We start from the raw sequence: 20,911 nt of genomic DNA, 5'->3' as shown, positions 1-20,911 counted from the left end.
CTGTGGCCACTGCTGAGTTTTCCAAATTTGCTGGCATATTGAGTGCAACACTTTCACAGCATCATCTTTCAGGATTTGGAATAGCTCAACTGGAATTCTATCATCTCCACTAGCTTTGTTCGTAGTGATGCTTTCTAAGGCCCATTTGACTTCACATTCCAGCATGTCTGGCTCTAGGTCAGTGATCACACCATCGTGATTACCTGGGCCGTGAAGCTCTTTTTTGTACAGTTCTTCTGTGTATTCTTGCCACCTCTTCTTAATATCTTCTGCTTCTGTTAGGTCCATACCATTTCTGTCCTTTATCGAGCCCATCTTTGCATGAAATATTCCTTTGGTATCTCTGATTTTCCTGAAGAGATCCCTAGTCTTTCCCATTCTGTTGTTTTCCTCTATTTCTTTGCATTGATTGCTGAAGAAGGCTTTCTTATCTCTTCTTGCTATTCTTTGAAACTCTGCATTCAGATGCTTATATCTTTCTTTTTCTCCTTTGCTTTTCACTTCTCTTCTTTTCACAGCTATTTGTAAGGCCTCCCCTGACAGCCATTTTGCTTTTTTGCATTTCTTTTCCACGGGGATGGTCTTGATCCCTGTCTCCTGTACAATGTCACAAACCTCATTCCATAGTTCATCAGGCACTCTATCTATCAGATCTAGGCCCTTAAATCTATTTCTCACTTCCATTGTATAATCATAAGGGATATGATTTAGGTCATACCTGAATGGTCTAGTCGTTTTCCCTACTTTCTTCAATTCACCTCTGAATTTGGCAATAAGGAGTCCATGGTCTGAGCCACAGTCAGCTCCTGGTCTTGTTTTTGCTGACTGTATAGAGCTTCTCCATCTTTTGCTGCAAAGAATATCATCAATCTGATTTTGGTGTTGACCATCTGATGATGTCCACGTATAGAGTCTTCTCTTGTGTTGTTGGAAGAGGGTGTTTGTTATGACCAGTGCATTTTCTTGGCAAAACTCTATTAGTCTCTGCCCTGCTTCATCCCGCATTCCAAGGCCAAATTTGCCTGTTACTCCAGGTGTTTCTTGACTTCCTACTTTTGCATTCCTGTCACCTATAAGAAAAGGACATCTTTTTTGGGTGTTAGTTCTAAAAGGTCTTGTAGGTCTTCATAGAACCGTTCAACTTCAGCTTCTTCAGCGTTACTGGTTGGGGCATAGACTTGGATTACTGTGATATTGAATGATTTGCCTTGGAAATGAACAGAGACCATTCTGTCATTTTTGAGATTGCATCCAATTACTGCATTTCAGACTCTTTTGTTGACCATGATGGCTAATCCATTTCTTCTGAGGGATTCCTGCCCACAGTAGTAGATATAATAGTCATCTGAGTTAAATCATCCATTCCAGTCCGTTTCAGTTTGCTGATTCCTAGAATGTCAACATTCACTCTTGCCATCTCTTCTTTGACCACTTCCAATTTGCCTTGATTCATGGACCTGACATTCCAGGTTCCTATGCAATACTGCTCTTTGCAGCATCAGGCCTTGCTTCTATCACCAGTCACATCCACAGCTGGGTATTCTTTTTGCTTTGGCTTCATCCCTTCATTCTTTCTGGTGTTATTTCTCCATTGATCTCCAATAGCATATTCGGCACCTACTCACCTGGGGAGTTTCTCTTTCAGTATCCTTTCATTTTGCCTTTTCATACTGTTCATGTGGTTCTCAAGGCAAGAATACTGAAGTGGTTTGCCATTCCCTTCTCCAGTGGACCACATTCTGTCAGATCTCTCCACCATGACCCGCCCATCTTGGGTTGCCCCACGGGCATGGCTTAGTTTCATTGAGTTAGACAAGGCTGTGGTCCTACTGTGATTAGATTGACTAGTTTTCTGTGAGTATGGTTTCAGTGTGTTTGCCCTCTGATGCCCTCTTGCAACACCTACCGTCTTACTTGGGTTTCTCTTACCTTGATGTGTATACAATTATAACTCAATAGAAATTTTAAAAATTAAAATAGAAAAAAAAGGGTGAGTTTCAGGGGAGTTCTTATTCCTGATTGCTTATCTTCTTAAACATACTGCATCACTTTCTATACATGACACTTAGCCAATTCAATTTACGTCTATATATGCTCTGGCTTCATTTTTTAGCATTTCTATAAACATAACATACCTGTATTGGTTCGTCTCCCTGAAGAATTTTAAAGGGATCTATGATCCCTCAATACTCAGGAAGGGTTGATTCTAGGACTCTGGTAGATGTAAAAATGTGCAGGTACTCCAATCCCTTGTATAAAGCAGTCTAGTATTTGCATATAGACTACACACATCCTTCTGTGTAGTTTAAATAATCTCTAGGTTACTTATAATACCTGATACAATGTAAATGCTATGTAAATGGGCCAGGGTATGGCAAGTTCAAATTTTGCTTTTTGGAACTTTCAGAAATTTTAAATATTTTCAGCCTGCAGTTGAGTTCACAGATGCAGAGCCTCCAGATATGGACAGCTGACTATATCTGTATTTGGCCACTTCCTTTGGGCCAGCGCTTATCCTCAGTTGGTTGATATTACCTTCCTCAAGGGAAATAAGATTTACCTTCCCCTCAAATGCTCAATTTCATTCCCTACTAATAAAAAAGTAATTTTCTTCTTCACTTTTCTTGAGGTGCAACAGGCATAATTTTCACTGGAATACTAAATGAAAGTGAAAGCGAAAGTTATTCAGTCAGATCCCACTCTTTAGGTCCCACACACTATACAGTCCATGAATTCTCCAGGCCAGAATACTGGAGTGGGTAGCCTTTCCCTTCTCCAAGGTTCTTCCCAACCCAAGGATCAAATCTAGGGCTCCCACATTGCAGGTGGCTTCTTTACCAGCTGAGCCACAAGGGAAGCCCAAGAAATACTAAGTTTAATGTTATTTCCAAACAAAAACATCAGTTTAGAGGTATTTCAAAATATTCTTAATAGGTATATCGGGGGGGGGGGGGGGACCTAATCATTGTATTAAACAATCACTATCTTTTGAGAGCATATTCTTTGCCACACTCTAACAGGTGTGATTTGCATACACTTTTAATTTCCATTCTCAGATTAAACATTAATTCTTAAAAATTCTTAATGTATTTGTAGTTATGCTATTATGGTATATAAAACCAAAGTTTATGTGCCTATTCACTATTAAGGATAAAAGTGACTGTGGTACAAAGCACACACATCCACCCCATAAGCAAGAACTGTTTTCCAGGAGTTAGTGGCCAGATGTTTTAAAGGATAGTGATAGTTAAAAATAGACCTCAAAAGGAAGATATTATTTCAAAAAATGTTCTAAATATTTGCCAAAGGGTAACACACTTTTTCTTTAAGTCACTGCTTTCATACTGTACTTTTTCAAATAACTTCATTTTCAATATAATTTAGAGCTGATATGAGTTGTTATAAAACTTTGATGTACTTTGATGAGATTTCTTGAGTTAGAAACAAAAGGATTGAATTATATTTAGTACATGGAAATTTATCTGTAGTCTAAATCCTAAAGATACAGGGCTCACTGACTGAGAAAAATCACAGGGCACAGTTGCTTCAGTAAGAGTGATTTCCAGAGAATGTTGGAGGAAAACCAGAAGTCCAATGTATTAGGTGTTGAAGGTGATCAGAGAATTAGCAAGTCTGATAGTGGTTTGAATGGAAGCAGGAAGATAGGAAAGTAAATAATCATTTGTCTCTTTTTCTTTGTGGTAAATGAATGGTTTTCTTAGGACATACACTTACAACGTATTTGTATAATGAAGAAATGGAACCATATATACAGTGAAGATCAAATAAATAAATGTGAAAAGTAAACTGGTAAAAAATATCTGAAAATTTTCACAATCAAAAGACTATTATTTTTATGTTGGTTTCCTCTACTAGAATATAGACTGTATTTTCTCTGTCTTGTAAACTTTATATACTTATTGTCTAGAGTGATAATGCTAATAAGTTCTTGCTGAATGAATTTATGCAAGATTTGTAAAGAAATATAAAGGGCTAAGACCAGGAAGGGGGAGAGTTTGAATAATTAGGGATTGTGATTGACCTACTTATATATATTAGGCATTTCAGAGCTGACTGTGTTGTTTTCCTGTAACTTAGAATACATAAATTTATTGAGGAAGATTGAGAAGCTGCAAAGATAGTGTAATTTTTAAAGCAGGTCTAAGCAATGCAAAAGTGAAAGTGAAAGTGAAGTCCTTCAGTCGTGTCAGACTCTTTGCGACCCCATGGGCAGTACCCTGCACCAGGCTCCTCCGTTCATGGGATTTTCTAGGCAAGAGTACTGGAGTGGGTTGCCATTTCCTTCTCCAGGGAATCTTCCCAACCCAGGGATCGAACCCAGGTCTCTCGCATTGTAGACAGACACTTTACCATCTGAGCCACCAAGCTGAGCCCAAAAAGAATAGGTGTCATTCAAATCAGATTAATACTGTGCCAATATTAAAGGATTCATGCACTGTTTTATGCTTTTATAATCTACTTTCACTTACTAAATATGTTAAACTGAATTATAACCACCAACTATGCAACTCTTTTCTAGAATAGACTGGAAATCTCTCCAAAACAGACCATTTTTTAGTCTTCTTTATAGATCAAAAATCTAGCAGCATAGTAATAAACATTCTTTTAGGAAATGCACACATAGCAAACATTTTGTTATTAAACCAATTTGACAGGTACAGGACAGTATTCCAATTACCTTAATTTTTTTTTTTTTTAGACATGCAAAGACTCCTCATGCAGAGCTTACTATAGACAGGCGGTCACACTCATGTTTTGGCAGAGACTCAAGGGCAGGTGGAGGAATGAAAAAAGGGTATGTGTGATTATCAGAGGCTGTTGATTTAAGCATTCAAGGTAAAATATGAATATGTCATCTTCAGTTTTTTAATTATTCACTTCAGCTTGAATAGTCAAATACATAAATTCTTTAAGTAATTAATGTATCTCTCTTCGTGACATCCTTGAGGCATAGGCAAAAATCTCAGTAGTATCAATATAATATTTGTGTGTTATGCTGATTCCACCTCCCCCACCAAATAAAAACCACAGGCTATCCTTGTAGAAACTTAGATTCAAATGTGACTTTGAAACTGGCTTTTATCACAAGCAAATGGAGAAAATTCGGTAAAAATATATTTATAGAAGTGCATGTTCAAATCAGATGGTAAGAGCTACAACTAGCACTGAGTCTTTGTTAAAGACACTATGCTAATCCCATCATATGCCTTACTGTGTATAACTCTCTTGAGACTCTGTGAATTGGGTCCAAGTATTAAGACCCCATGAATCGCAGCACGCCAGGCCTCCCTGTCCATCACCAACTCCCGGAGTTCACTCAAACTCATGTCCATCGAGTTGGTGATGCCATCCAGCCATCTCATCCTCTGTCATCCCCTTCTCCTCCTGCCCCAATCCTCCCAGCATCAGGGTCTTTTCCAATGAGTCAACTCTTTGCATGAGGTGGCCAAAGTATTGGAGTTTCATTCTCAGCATCAGTCCTTGCAATGATCACCCAGGACTGATCTCCTTTAGGATGGACTGGTTGGATCTCCTTGCAGTCCAAGGGACTCTCAAGAGCCTTCTCCAACTGGCGTGCTGTGATTTATGGGGTCGCAAAGAGTCAGACATGACTGAGCGACTGAACTGAACTGATGCTCCATGTATCTCCTTGTTTCCCTGGAAGCAGCATCAACCCAAGATATTTTCTTAGCATAATAGATAATAGAAGCACAGGTGAGTAAGTAAATACAGTAGAATATTTAAAAGCTCTGATTTCATAACACTTGCTGATCCTTTCTTGACTGAATCTCATGATATGATTAAACCTAAACAGTAGACTGTACACTATGCCTGGAGGCTTAAATTGTCCAAAGGAGTATTACTCTGGTAGGGCAGAGGAGTGACAATTTACTGCATAATAATCTAATCTATTATGCATTGGAATACATGAAAGTATATAGTGATGGATAGTACTGGAATAAAATGGGGGTGATTTAAATGCTTAACTGAAGGGAAAATCAAAGTGATTCCATAATTAAGTTATTTTCAATTATAGTGAAAGTACCAGGCAGGGTTCCTACAGGAAACAGATGGCACATGGCAATTTTGTAATTTGGAAGAGCTTAATAAAGGAAAAAAATTACAAGATAAAGCCACGGTATAGAAAACCCACAAAATTACTGCAATAATTTGGAGCTAGCAAAAACAGGACTCTTAACACCCCTGGCTCTCAAGACACACTTAGATGGGCTATGATGTGGAACACAGTCATGAACTGTATCCAGACAACTGACTACCAGAGGCTGTGCTCTTGGATCCAGTCAGTAATCAGCCTGTGGTAACCCCAAAGATGGTAAGCAGATAAATATCCATATTTACTACACACATTTCTGCCTACAGCCATCTGCTGCTCCCCATTGGACAAACCTAGAACTACAAGAGGATACCAGAATCAGTCTCATGGATGACTTCCATCTAGGATGGGTAATTGTTTCTAGGGGCACTAAAAATATATCCTGCATAGAACAGCAAATAATTTATATTTCAATGTAACTTTCAGGGACTGTAAATCTCCATAGTACTGCCTCTTTTATGTACTTCTAGTATACAGTTATACTATTCCTTAGTGAGGGAGAGATAGAGTTGCAAGTAGTAAACTCATTATTACACTTAGGATAGTTTAGAGGCTGTTTTGTCACAACCTGTAATGATAGAATATTAAGAATCATAAAGATTAAAAACCTATCTACTTGAAATTTGGGGTGTTTTTCAAAATATTTATTTCAAGATCTTTCTGTGTTGTTGGGTGTTGTCATTATAGACATGCCTGAACCAGCTAAGTCTGCTCCTGCACCTAAAAGGGCTCTAAAAAAGCTGTGACCAAGGCCCAGAAGAAGGACGGCAAGAAGCACAAGTGCAGCCACAAGGAGAGCTACTCCGTGTACGGGTACAAGGTGCTGAAGCAAGTCCTTCCGGACATTGGCATCTTGTCCAAGGCCATGGGAATTATGAACTCCTTCGTCAATGACATTTTCGAGTGCATCGCTGGCAAGGCATCACGCCTGGCGCATTACAACAAACACTCGACTATCACAAACAGGGAGATCCAGAACGCCGTGCGCTTGCTGCTACCTGGGGAGCTGGCCAAGCACGCTGTGTCCGAGGGCACAAAGGCTGTCACCAAGTATACCAGCTCCAAGTAAATACAATATGCCTAGCCGCTGTTAATGGAGAAGGCAATGACATTTCACTCCAGTACTCTTGCCTGGAAAATCCCATGGACAGAGGGCCTGGTGGGCTGTATAGTCCATGGGGTCGCTAAGAGTCGGACACGACTGAGCGACTTCACTTTCACTCAAAATATTTATATAAAATATGTGTTATACTTGTGAACATTAAACATTTAAGGTTCTCTGACATAACAAAACATAGACACTGGCTGTGAATCTTATGACATCAACTATTATGTATTTGACCTCGAGAAAGACATTCAAATTCTCCACGTATCCAGTTCTCCATGTATCATTTTATTCATTTGTGAGGATCTATATAAACTGGTAAGAGTTAGGCAAATACAGGGACACTCTTCAGAGTAATGCCTTTTACATAATAAGCATTCATTAAGGTGTACTAGTGAATGTTATGTAAGGCCACAACTTTTGATAATATTTCTAACAATTTTTAGAATAAAACTAAGGGAAATACACAACAAAGACATTATAAGCATTAGCTGTAAGAATTCAGCATGTTAAACAAAAATGTAAATATGTGCAGGTTAAATAATTATGCATTTATTTAAATATGTTAAACATGATTTTATGAGACTTTCACTAATATTAAGGTAACTTTAAGACAGAGCCAAAGGAAAACCAAAACACCCAGTTGTGGATGTGACTGGTGATAGAAGCGAGGTCTGATGCTGTAGAGAGTAATACTGTATAGGAACCTTAAATGTTAGGTCCATGAATCAAGGCAAATTGGAAGTGGTCAAACAGGAGATGGCAAGAGTGAACGTCAACATTCTAGGACTCAGTGAACTAAAATGGACTGGAATGGGTGAATTTAACTCAGATGACCATTATATTTACTACTGTGGGCAGGAATCCCTTAGAAGAAATGGAGTACCCATCATGGTCAACAAAAGAGTCTGAAATACAGTACTTGGATGCCAATCTCAAAAACGACAGTGTGACCTCTGTTGGTTTCCAAGACAAACCATTCAATATCAATGTAATCCAAGCCTATGCCCCGACCAGTAACACTGAAGAAGCTGAAGTTCAACAGTTTTATGAAGACTTACAAGACCTTCTAAAACTAACACCCCAAAAACATGTTCTTTTCACTATCAGATCAGATCAGATCAGTTGCTCAGTCGTGTCCGACTCATTGCGACCCCATGAATCGCAGCATGCCAGGCCTCCCTGTCCATCACCAACTCCCGGAGTTTGCACAGACTCACGTCCATCGAGTCAGTGATGCCATCCAGCCATCTCATCCTCTGTCGTCCCCTTCTCCTCCTGCCCCCAATCCCTCCCAGCATCAGAGTCTTTTCCAATGAGTCAACTCTTCGCATGAGGTGGCCAAAGTACTGGAGTTTCAGCTTTAGCATCATTCCTTCCAAAGAAATCCCAGGGCTGATCTCCTTCAGAATGGACTGGTTGGATCTCCTTGCAGTCCAAGGGACTCTCAAGAGTCTTCTCCAACACCACAGTTCAAAAGCATCAATTCGTCAGCACTCAGCCTTCTTCACAGTCCAACTCTCACATCCATACATGACTACTGGAAAAACCATAGCCTTGACTAGACGAACCTTTGTTGGCAAAGTAATGTCTCTGCTTTTGAATATGCTATCTAGGTTGGTCATAACTTTCCTTCCAAGGAGTAAGTGTCTTTTAATTTCATGGCTTCTGTCACCATCTGCAGTGATTTTGGAGCCCAGAAAAACAAAGTCTGCCACTGTTTCCACTGTTTCCCCATCTATTTCCCATGAAGTGGTGGGACCGGATGCCATGATCTTCGTTTTCTGAATGTTGAGTTTTAAGCCAACTTTTTCACTCTCCACTTTCACTTTCATCAAGAAGCTTTTTAGTTCCTCTTCACTTTCTTCCATAAGGGTGGTGTCATCTGCATATCTGAGGTTATTGATATTTCTCCCGGCAATCTTGATTCCAGTTTGTGTTTCTTCCAGTCCAGCATTTCTCATGATGTACTCTGCATATAAGTTAAATAAGCAGGGTGACAATATACAGCCTTGACATACTCCTTTTCCTATTTGGAACCAGTCTGTTGTTCCATGTCCAGTTCTAACTGTTGCTTCCTGACCTGCATATAGGGGACTGGAATGCAAAAGTAGCAAGTCAGGAAACACCTGGAGTAACAGGCAAATTTAGCCTTGGAATACAGAATGAAGCAGGGCAAAGGCTAAATAGAGTTCTGCCGAGAGAATGCACTGGTTATAGCAAACACCCTCTTCCAACACCACAAGAGTAGACAGACCAGATAGCTAACACTGAAATCAGATTGATTATATTCTTTGCAGCCAAAGATGGAGAAGCTATATACAGTCAGCAAAAACAAGACTGGGAGCTGCCTATGGCTCAAATCATGAACTCCTTAGTGCCAAGCTCAGACTTAATTGAAGAAAGTAGGGGAAACCACTGGACCATTCAGGTATGACCTAAATCATATCCCTTACGATTATACAGTGGAAGTGAGAAATAGATTTAAGGGACTAGATCTGATAGAGTTCCTAATGAACTATGGACAGAGGTTCATAACATTGTGCAAGAGACAGGGATCAAGACCATCCCCAAGAAAAAGAAATGCAAAAAAAAAAAAAAAAAAGGCTGTCTGAGGAGGCTTTACAAAGAGCTGTGAAAAGAAAAGAAGCAAAGGAGAAAAGAAAAGATATACCCATTTGAATGCAGTTTCAGAGAATAGCAAGGAGAGATAAGAAAGCCTTCCTCGGTGATCAATGCAAAGAAATAGAGGAAAACAATAGAATGGGAAAGACTAGAGATCTCTTCAAGAAAATTAGAGATACCAAGGGAACATTTCATGCAAAGATGGGCTCAATAAAGGACAGAAATTTTAAGGGCCTAATAGAAGGAGAAGATATTAAGAAGAAGTGGCAAGAATATTACAGAAGAATTGTAGAGAAATGATCTTCATGACCCAGATAACCATGATGGTGTGATCACTCACCTAGGGCCAGACATCCTTGGACGGTGAGTCAAGTGGGTCTTAGGAAGCATCACTACCAACAAAACCAATGGAGATGATGGAATCCCAGTTGAACTATTTCAAATACTGAAAGAGGATGCTATGAAAGTGCTACACTCAATATGCCAGCAAATTTGGAAAACTCAGCAGTGGCCACAGGACTGGAAAAGGTCAGTTTTCATTCCAATCCCAAAGAAAGGCAATGCCAAAGAATGCTCAAATTACCACACAATTGCACTCATCTCACATGCTAGTAAAGTAATGCTTAAAATTCTCCAAGCCAGGCTTCAGCAATATGTGAACTGTGAACTTCCAGATGTTCAAGCTGGTTTTAGAAAAGGCAGAGGAACCAGAGATCAAATTGCCAACATCTGCTGGATCATGGAAAAAGAAAGAGTTCCAGAAACACATCTATTCCTGCTTTATTGAGTATGCCAAAGCTTTTGATTGTGTAGATCACAATAAACTGTGGAAAACTCTGAAAGAGATGGGAATACCAGACCACCTGACTTGTCTCTTGAGAAACCTGTATGCAGGTCAGGAAGCAACAGTTAGAACTGGACATGGAACAACATACTGGTTCCAAATAGGAAAAGGAGTGCGTCAAGGCTGTATATTGTCACCCTGCTTATTTAACTTATATGCAGAGTACACCATGAGAAATGCTGGACTGGAAGAAGCACATGCTGGGATAAAGGTTGCCAGGAGAAATATTAATAACCTCATATATGTTGGTGATACCACTCTTATGGCAGAAAGTGAAGAGGAACTCAAAAGCCTCTTGATGAAAGTGAAAGTGGAGAGTGAAACAATTAGCTTAAAGCTCAACATTCAGAAAACGAAGATCATGGCATCCAGTCCCATCACTTCACGGCAAATACATGGGGAAACAGTGGAAACAGTGAGAGACTATTTTTGGGGGCTTCAAAATCACTGCAGATGGTGACAGAAGTCATGAAATTAAAAGACTCTTGCCCCCTTGGAAGTAAAGTTATGAAAAATATATACAGCATATTAAAAAGCAGACATTACTTTGCCAACAAAGGTCCGTCTAGTCAAGGCTATGGTTTGTCCAATAGTCATGTATGGATGTGAGAGTTGGACTCTAAAGAAAGCTGAATGCTGAAGAATTGGTATTTTGAACTGTGGTGTTGGAGAAGACTTGTGAGGAGTCCCTTGGATTGCAAAGAGATCCAACCAGTCCATCCTAAAAAAGATAATCCTGGGTGTTCATTGGAAGGACTGATGTTGAAGCTGAAACTAATACTTTGGCTACCTATTTCAAAGAGCTGGCTCATTTGAAAAGACCCTGATGCTGGGAAAGATTGAAGGCAGGAAAATGAGATGACATTGGATGAAATGGTTGGATGGCATCACTGAGTCAATGGACATGAGTTTGGGTAAACTCTGGGAGTTGATGATGGAAAGAGAGGCTTGGTGTGCTGTGTTCCATGGTGTAGCAAAGAGTCAGACACGACTGAATGACTGAACTGAACTTCAGGTAACTTTTCCTCGTTTTCTTTTTCTTGTTTCATGGATTTCACTACAGAATGATCAAGTTACGGTAACATGCCTTCAACTTAGAAAAGTGACAGGCTTGAATTGTGTCTGCAATTCTATTTTATGCTTTGCAAATCCAGGAAAAAAAAAAAAAACCATGATTAACTTCTTGATGTCTTTGGGGTGGTATAACTTTGCCAGCTTTTTGTTTATTTTCTAGATTTGATTATTTCTCCACATGTCTATATCCATATTTTTACCTTCACAATGAAACTAGCCTCCAAGAAATAAAACCAATTTCAAGATATTATCTTACACTGTTTCCAAGCTAGGGGCCACCAACTCAAATTCATTTCTGAGCTAAGAGATAGGCAACACCCTTTGGACTGGATCCAAAGAATGACCAACTTCAGAAGATAGCCCTGTTATTCTACATACAGGCTTGTTATTTTATACACAGGCTCCAAAATAAGTCCACAAATATGTCCTATCATGAATAATTATTCATGGTGGTTGTTTTTTAGGTGCTAAGTCATGTCTGATTCTTTTATAATACCAGGGACTGTAGCCCACCTGGCTCCTCATTCATGGATTTCCCGTGCAAGAATATTGGAGTAGGTTGTCATTTCCTTCTCCAGGGGTTCATTCCTGACCCAGGGCTTGAACTGATGTCTCCTGCATTAGCAGGCAGTTTTTACCACTGAGCCACCAGGGAAGACCAATAATAATTTTAACAGTTACTGAAGTAGAATTACATGCAGATATGTAACATAAATATCACCCATACCTTCTGTTTCCATATACAGAAAAGCTGTGAGTTTCTAAATTATCTACCAAGCAATGAAGAAGATCATTTAAAGGAAGAGATGACAGTATTTCAGTTTTAATGTTTAACATATTTTAAGCACTTAATACATCCATTGGAAGAAAATGATTAGTCAGAAGCTGTATATTCAGTCCAAAAGACCATTATTATTCAGAAAAATCACTTAATTTCTTATGGCATGAAATAGCTTTTTTTTTTTTTTTTTTTAAGTTTTCCGGCTAGATTTAACCATATTTGATATGAACAAATTCATGATGTACTTTTGCAGAAATAATCTTCTCCCAAAGTTGATCATATTTCTTACCTTTAAAAAGTTTCCTTTTCCACCTTTTTTTAAAGGACTTTAAATCTTATTTTGTCAAAAATCCCCTAATAATAATCACATAAGATTAAAACAAACTGTGTATGTATATCACAACAAACTGGAAAATTCTTAACAATATGGGAATACCAGACCACTTTACCTGCCTTCTGAGAAACCTGTATGCATGTCAAGGAGCAACTGTTGGAACTGGACATGAAACAACTGACTGATTCCAAATTGGGAAAGGAGTACGTCAAGGCTGTCTATTGTCACCCCGCTTATTTAACATATGTAGAGAACATCGTAAGAAATGCCAGGCTGGATGACTCACAAGCTGGAATCAAGATTGCAGGGGAAAATATCAATAACCTCAGATATGCAGATGGCACCACTCTAATGGCAGAAAGTGAAGAGGAACTGAAGAGACTCTTGATAAAAGTGAAAGAAGAGAGTGAAAAAACTGGCTTAAAGCTCGACATTGAAAAACCTAAGATCAGGGCATCATGTCCCATTATTTCATGGCAAATAGATGGGGAAACAATGGAGACAGTGAGAGACTTTATTTTTTTAGGCTCCAAAATCACTGTGGATGTTTAACTGCAGCTATGAAATTAAAAGATGCTTGCTCCTTGGAACCATGACAAACTTGGCCAGCAAGTTAAAAAGCAGAGACATCACGTTGCCAACAAAAGTCCATATAAACAAAGCTATGGTTTTTACAGTAGTCATGTATGGGTCTGAGAGTTGGACCATAAAGAAGGCTGACCACCAAAGAACTGATGCTTTCAAATTGTAGTGTGGAGAAGACTCTTCAAAGTCCCCTGGAAAACGAGGAGTTCAAACCAGTCAATCCTAAAGGAAAGCAACCCTGAATATTCACTCGAAGGACTGATGCTGAAGCTCTAATACTTTGGCCACCTTATGTGAAGAGCTGACTCACTGGAAAAGACCCTGATGCTGGGAAAGGCTGTTCAGTTCAGTTTAGTCGCTCAGTCAGGTCCGACTCTTTGCGACTCCATGAATCGCAACACTCCAGGCCTCCCTGTCCATCACCAACTCCCGGGGTCTATCCAAACCCTTGTCCATCTAGTCGGTGATGCCATCCAGCCATCTCATCCTGTCATCCCCTTCTCCTCCTGCCCCCAATCCCTCCCAGCATCGGGTCTTTTCCAATGAGTCAACTCTTTGCATCAGGTGGCCAAAGTATTGGAGTTTCAGCTTCAACATCAGTCCTTCCAATGAACACCCAGGACTGATCTCCTTTAGGCTGGACTGGCTGGATCTTCCTGCAGTTTAAGGGACTCTCAAGAGTCTACTCCAACATCAGAGTTCAAAAGCATCCATTCTTCGGTGCTCAGCTTTCTTCATCGTCCAACTCTCACATCCATACATGACTACTGGAAAAACCATAGCCTTGACTAAATGGACCTTTGTTGGCAAAGTAATGTCTCTGCTTTTAAATATGCTATTTAGGTTGGTCATAACTTTCCTTCCAAGGCTAAGAGAGGTGGAAAAAGGGGCAAGAAAGAATGAGATGGTTGGGGTCATCACTGAAGTGACTCAATGGACATGAGTTTGAGTAAATTTGGAGAAAAACTCAAAGACAGGGAAGCATATGGTGCTTCAGTCCCAGGACCACAGAGTCAGACACAACTTAGTGACTGAAAAACCATCACCACATGGGATATGGTTACATACAAATTACACATCTTACACATGTACCATCTGAATTAGAATTTTTTAATTTTAAATTTATTTAATTGGAGGCTAATTACTTTACAATATTTTATTGGTTTTGCCATACATCAACATGAATCTGCCATGGGTATATATGTGTTCCCCATCCTGAATCGCTGTCCCACCTCCGTTCCCGTACTATCCCTCTGGGTCATCCCAGTGCACCAGCCCCAAGCATCCTGTATCCTGCATCGAACCTGGACTGGTGATTCGTTTCTTATATGATATTATACATGTTTCAATGCCATTCTCCCAAATCATCCCACCCTCTCCCTCTCCCACAGAGTCCAAAAGACTGTTCTATACATCTGTGTCTCTTTTGCTGTCTCACATACAGGGTTATTGTTACCATCTTTCTAAATTCCATACATATGCATTAGTATACTGTATTGGTGTTTTTCTTTCTGGCTTACTTCATTCTGTATAATAGGCTCCAGTTTCATCCACCTCATTAGAACTGATTCAAATGTATTATTTTTAATGGCTGAGTAATATTCCATTGTGGAGAAGGCAATGGCACCCCACTCCAGTACTCTTGCCTGGAAAATCCCATGGACAGAGGAGACTGGTAGGCTGCAGTCTATGGGGTTGCAAGGAGTTGGACACGACTGAGGGAAATCACTTTCACTTTTAACTTTCATGCATTGGAGAAGGAAATGGCAACCCACTCCAGTGTTCTTGCCTGGAGAATCCCAGGGACTGGGGAGCCTGGTGGGCTGCCATCTCTGGGGTCACACAGAGTCAGACACGACTGAAGTGACTTAGCAGCAATATTCCATTGTGTATATATACCACATCTTTCTTATCCATTCATCTGTTGATGGACATCTAAGTTGCTTCCATGTCCTGGCTATTATAAACAGTGATGCAATGAACATTGGGGTACATGTGTCTCTTTCAATTCTGATTTCTTTGGTGTGTATGCCCAGCAGTGGGATTGCTGGGTCATAGAATTTTTAAGAGTCCTGGAAATCTGATGTTTTTAAAATTTAATTTTTTCCAAGCATAATTATACAAGTATATGAATAATGTTTGTTTTGCTTATATTTATTCATCTTGAGAGGTTTAGCTAAATTTATTGTAGGTTTTTTTTATATTACCATAATAAATCTAACATTTAATTTTTCATAAATTGTTTTCATTGTTTATTTTTGTCATCCACATTATAATGGATAAAACACTTTATTCACTCGCCATTATTGTACATTACTCCTTTCATAAAATTCTGCTATACATTAGAAGACATCAAAATAACATTCAACATGACACTGGAATTTATACTTTTCTATTGTAAAACTTTTCTAGTTTGACCTATTAAAATATCTCAAGAATCAAAAGTATTTTAGAAATATTTCTCTTCCTTTTCAGTGATTAGTGAGTTACATATCCATGTGTTTTGAGCTGAATTCCCCTACCCTCACCACCATTTCAAATACGTTGAAGTGCTAACACAGAAAGTGAGGTTATTTGGAAGAGGGTCTTTATTCGGGGAATAAATTCAGTGTTGTCATTAGTGTGGGCTCTCTCTTCCTAAAGGGACCTTGATAGTTCTGCTTAGCTTGACTAAGCTTTAGATAGATTTCTTCCTAACTCTGGGTCCCTGACCTCTCTTTTTAGACATTAAAGAAAGCTTGCAATTGTAAATTATTTCTGCTCCATTAAGATGTAAATCCTCTCTCAGCCTCTTGCCAGCCTTTTTAACCTTGAAATAACCTTGCTTTAGAACTAAGAATGTCTTTCCCAAAGACCTGGGAGTCATCCCTTTGAAATATAATCATTAAGACAGAGGCCCTTCTCCTAGTCTCTGTGGCAGGGTAGGGACCTGACTACAATAGGCCCCAATTAGCAGACACAGATGGCCTAGTCACGGAAGCCAGTGCACCTCCCTCCACTAATATCCCTGCCACTACTTTTTCACTAGCTCGCCCCAGAGCTTAAAAATTCTCTTGCCATTTGTCTCAACAGAGTTGAGTTCAATTTCTCTATTGTAATAGTCTAGACAACTTCTGCGATCTGTGAATACAATCTTCTTTGGCCACTCGTCCTGTCTGGTGCAGTTTTTACTTAACAGCTGTACTCCAATTTAATTAGAATCTTTCAAATGGGGGGAGAAAAGCAATGACAAACCTAGAGAGTGTATTAAAAAGCAGAGACATTATTTTGCCTCCAAAGTTCCCTATACTCAAAGCTATGGTTTTTCCAGTAGTCTTGTACAGATGTGAGAAATGGACAATGAAAAAAGTTGAATGCTGAAGAATTGATGCCTTTGAACTGTGGTTCTGGAGAAGACTCTTGAGAGTCCCTTGGACTGCAAGGAGATCAAACCAATTAATTCCTAAAGGCAGTCAATCCTGAATATTCATTGGAAGAACTGATTCTGAAGCTCCAATACTTTGGCCACCAGATGAGAAGGGCCAACTCTTTGTAAAAGACCCTGATGCTGGGCAAAATTGAAGGCAGGAGGATAGGGGATGTCAAAGGATGAGATGGTTGGATGGCTTCACGGACTTAATGGACACTAACTTGAGCAAACTTCAGGAGATGGTGAAGGACAGGGAAGCCTCACGTGCTGCAGTCCATGGGTCTCAAAGAGTTGGACACAACAGAGCAACTGAACAACAACAACAACACAAAGCGGGCAAAGGCAGGCACAGAGGCAGACATGTACACTGGGAGAATGTCACATGACCATGAAGGCAGAGATCTGAGTGATGCAGCAGAAGTCAAGGAATGTGAAAAATTCCTGCCAAACTACCTGAAGTTAGGAGAGAGGCACTGAACAGATTTCCCCTAACAGCCCTCAGAGGGAACTAACCCTGTTGACACCCTGATCTTGGACTTCTAACCTCAAGAACTGTGAAAGAAAACATTTCTTTTGTTGAAGCCACACAGTTCATAGTGTTTTGTTTCAACAGCCCTAAGAAACTAATGGGCTTCCCTGGTGGCTCATTGGTAAGAAAATCTGCCTGCCAATTCAAGAGATGCAGGTTGGATTTCTGATTCAGGAAGAATCCCTGGAGAAGGAAATGGCCCCCATTCCAGTATACTTGCCTATGAAATCCCATGGACAGAGGAGCTGGGTGGGTTACAGTCCATGGAGTTGCAAAAGAGTTGGATATAACTTAGCAACTAAACAACAAAAACAAGAAAACTAATACATTGTATTATGTAGTGATAAGACTTGATTTGTAGTTGAGAAAGCTAGTCTTAGAGACCTACTCTGCTGCTTCCTTATTTGGGAGCTGGAATAAATCTGTAACCTTTCTAAATTTCCATATCTTCACTGACAATTGAATGACCTAACATTGTGAGAGATGTTTGCTCATAACAGGGATAAATAAAATGAAGCATTATTTCTCATTTGAAAGATAATTTTCTAAGGTTAAAGACAACAATAGCAAAGTTTCTTAAAAAACAAAAAAAATGAAACCAGGATTAAGGACTCAGCAGTTTTCCTTAAGAAAGGAAAAATCTGGAATTTCAAACATTTCTCCTTTGAATTTTCTACTTTGTTGGCGTTTTTCATGGAATCTGTATTAAGTTTTATCAAATGTTCAAAATCTTAAAAGAGCCTATATATTTTCACTCCAAACTAGTTTATTTCACTGATATATAACTCCATCCTGATCTCAGCATAGATGTATAGGTCATTTGTCATCTTTACAACCCTCTCACAAGGAGGGTAGAATCTCCAAATTCTCTTAAGTAGAAACACTTGTCTCTTTATTTTTTTTTTAAAGAAAGTATACACAGAGTGACCTAGAAAACTTATATTTCTATTATAAACCTCAGCCTTTTTATCATCAGTTATGTGCCTTTTTAATACTTTTTATTAACACTGGGGCTTGGTAAAGTAATATGAAAGACAGTATAAGACTTCTTGAAACAGTATAATTTACAAATGGAGAGGTTTTATAACAAGGGAACAATTTTATAATAACATTTTGCTTTTCTATCCCTCACGAAGAGCTCAGGGAAAATAAACAAGGATCCATTTAAACTCTGGGTTGGTCCCAGTTTGACTGGGTTCCATGCTAGGCAGGGTGCCATAATTTAAAGTTACACTAATCAATCATGAAACAAATAGTAATATCAGCAAGTGAAAAAAAGTAAACTTAGAGAATGAAAAACAATGGCCTGTTAGGAATAATCAGGTGTGGACCAGTGGTTAAGGATGGTAACAAATAGTGAACTGCTTTGTTATACTTTTCCTATTTTTTTAATCCCAGGAAACGACCTTTTAAAGGTGAGTTAACACCCTTTTAAAGGTGAGTTAAACACCCTTTTAAAGGTGTTGATAACTTTATGAACTGTAGATCATATCAATATCAATAGACTGAGTGAAGCCACAACTTTCAATAATAATGCTAAAAATTATTCATTGAACAAAAGATACAGAGAAGTCACTGGACAGAAGGTGTATTTTTTGATGTGCTAATTTCAGTCTCCTTGGTCCTAGGTTAATTAACAACAGCCTCTTAAAATAGTTATATCAGTCTCATACTACACAGATCAAATTTTAGTTTGTCAAAAATGAATATAATCGAGTGTTGATTGTGATTAATGCAAGTTCAGCTGCAAGAGATAAAAAAGATTCCTTTTCTTCCTCTGTCAGTGGAATACCAGCAAAGATCAAAATAATCTCTGATCCATTACTGTATAAAGTATTGGTTTTAACTATTTTGAAGTATTTATTTACACACGTTATTTGGTACATTAAGTTTTCCAAGCTCTTTATTAGACATTACAGTAGAAAAGAGGGCTTCCCAGGTGGTGCTAGTGATAAAGAATCTGCCTGCCAACGCAGGTTCAATCCCTGGGCTCAGAAGATCCTCTACAGGAGGAAAGGGGAACCCACTCCAGTATTTTTGCCTGGAAAATTCCACAGACAGAGGAATTTGGCGGACTACAGTTCACTGGGCCACAAAGAGTCGGACATGACTGAGCACAGAGTATGAAGAGATCACAATATGTAACTTGTAGAGAAGGAGTGGTGATGGCCTATGGCCCGTAGGGAGCAGAGATACAGTGATGACTTCCAACAAATTGATATCCAAAGCAGGATTTTGAAAGGGAAGCGTCACAGGAGCATGCCTCTATCTAGAAGGGAAATAGAATGGCAACAGAGAGACCAACTATATGTTATTGCCATAGTCCAGGTGAGAAATGGTGAGAATAATCTGAGATTGTGGCAAAGGTGAAGGAAAGAATAATGCCAGGTTCAAGAGGCCTGAGACCAGGTGGACATGATAGAAGAAAGTTATTAGTAAAGGATAGCCCAAGGATTTAATTTCAATGGCTATGTAAGTAGCAAAGTCTTAACAAAGCACACATAGTGTGCTCTTGCCAAAACAGGTTGGAAGTGAATGCAATTAACTTGCTATCAGAGATAATGAGTTTCAGAAACCAGTTCATTATCCAAGATCTACATGAAACTGCTTTTCAGCTTTAAAAAAAAAAGAAAAATGAAGCCTAGACATTAAGATACTAGGAGAACTTATACTGGGTAGATTTTGAGGGGAATAGATGAAAAATATCTTTAAGTTGTAAGAAGAAAACTCAAATTTCATTAGGCACTTGCAAAGATTTATCAGGAAATGTAAATTTGGTCATTTCTCCATCTTTGAGAGCTGTTTGTCACAGTTACAAGTATATTCACATTTCTTTCTACCTCTGTGTAACCAAGTTAATTTTTTCCCCATAAATACCCCATCATTGAATACAGAGAAAAATAAACAAAGAAATAAAAACATAAACAACTTTGGTTTAATCTCACTGTTTTCATTTTCTAGAGCTGCTGTAACAAATTACCACATGAGTGAATTAAAACACAAACTTTCCTGGTCTGGGAACCAAGATCCCACATGCTGCCTGGCACAGCCAAAACAAAACAAAAAATCCCCCACAAGCTTACTTTCTTTTCTGTAGCTTGGGTGTTCCCCTCAAGGTCTTGGCAGGTCTGTGTTCCTTTCTGGTGACTCTTGGGGGAAGACTTTTTAAGATTGATGGAGCTCTCAGCTCACATCACTGACTGTTTCTTCTGCCGTCACATCCACTTTTAAAGAGGCTTGTGATTACATTAGGCACACCTGGCTCCTTCAAGCCATTCTCCCTAGTTTAAGGTCAGATGATGAATAACCTTAATTCCAGCTATAATTTACTTTCCTCTTTACCACGCGATGTAACATTGCCCCCTGTTCTGGGAATTGGGACATGGACATCTTTGGTGGGGGGCATTAATCTGTTTTTGACGTTGATAAATTTACCTTGATACAATTATTTTTTCTTTCTGATTAGATAAATATCTTCTATAACAATGT

General features: G+C 39.1%; 1 long non-coding RNA gene across 1 annotated transcript in view; it reads right to left on the bottom strand.

Annotated features, from left to right (window-relative positions):
* LOC147350174 (uncharacterized) overlaps nucleotides 1–20,648 on the bottom strand; it is a 173,643-nt gene extending 152,995 nt beyond the window's left edge. Inside the window, exon 1 of the long non-coding RNA XR_015149198.1 lies at nucleotides 20,506–20,648. This is a non-coding gene — a long non-coding RNA (uncharacterized LOC147350174). The remainder of the gene's footprint in view (nucleotides 1–20,505) is intronic.
* Between the last annotated feature and the right edge of the window lie 263 nt (nucleotides 20,649–20,911).

This window comes from Bos grunniens, chromosome 20 (assembly GCF_055505025.1).
Source record: "Bos grunniens cultivar Pamir isolate PY7600 chromosome 20, Bosgru_T2T1.0, whole genome shotgun sequence".
Lineage (NCBI taxonomy): Eukaryota > Metazoa > Chordata > Mammalia > Artiodactyla > Bovidae > Bos > Bos grunniens.
Note: the sequence above shows the minus strand (reverse complement) of the source record. Positions and strands in the feature narration are given on the sequence as shown.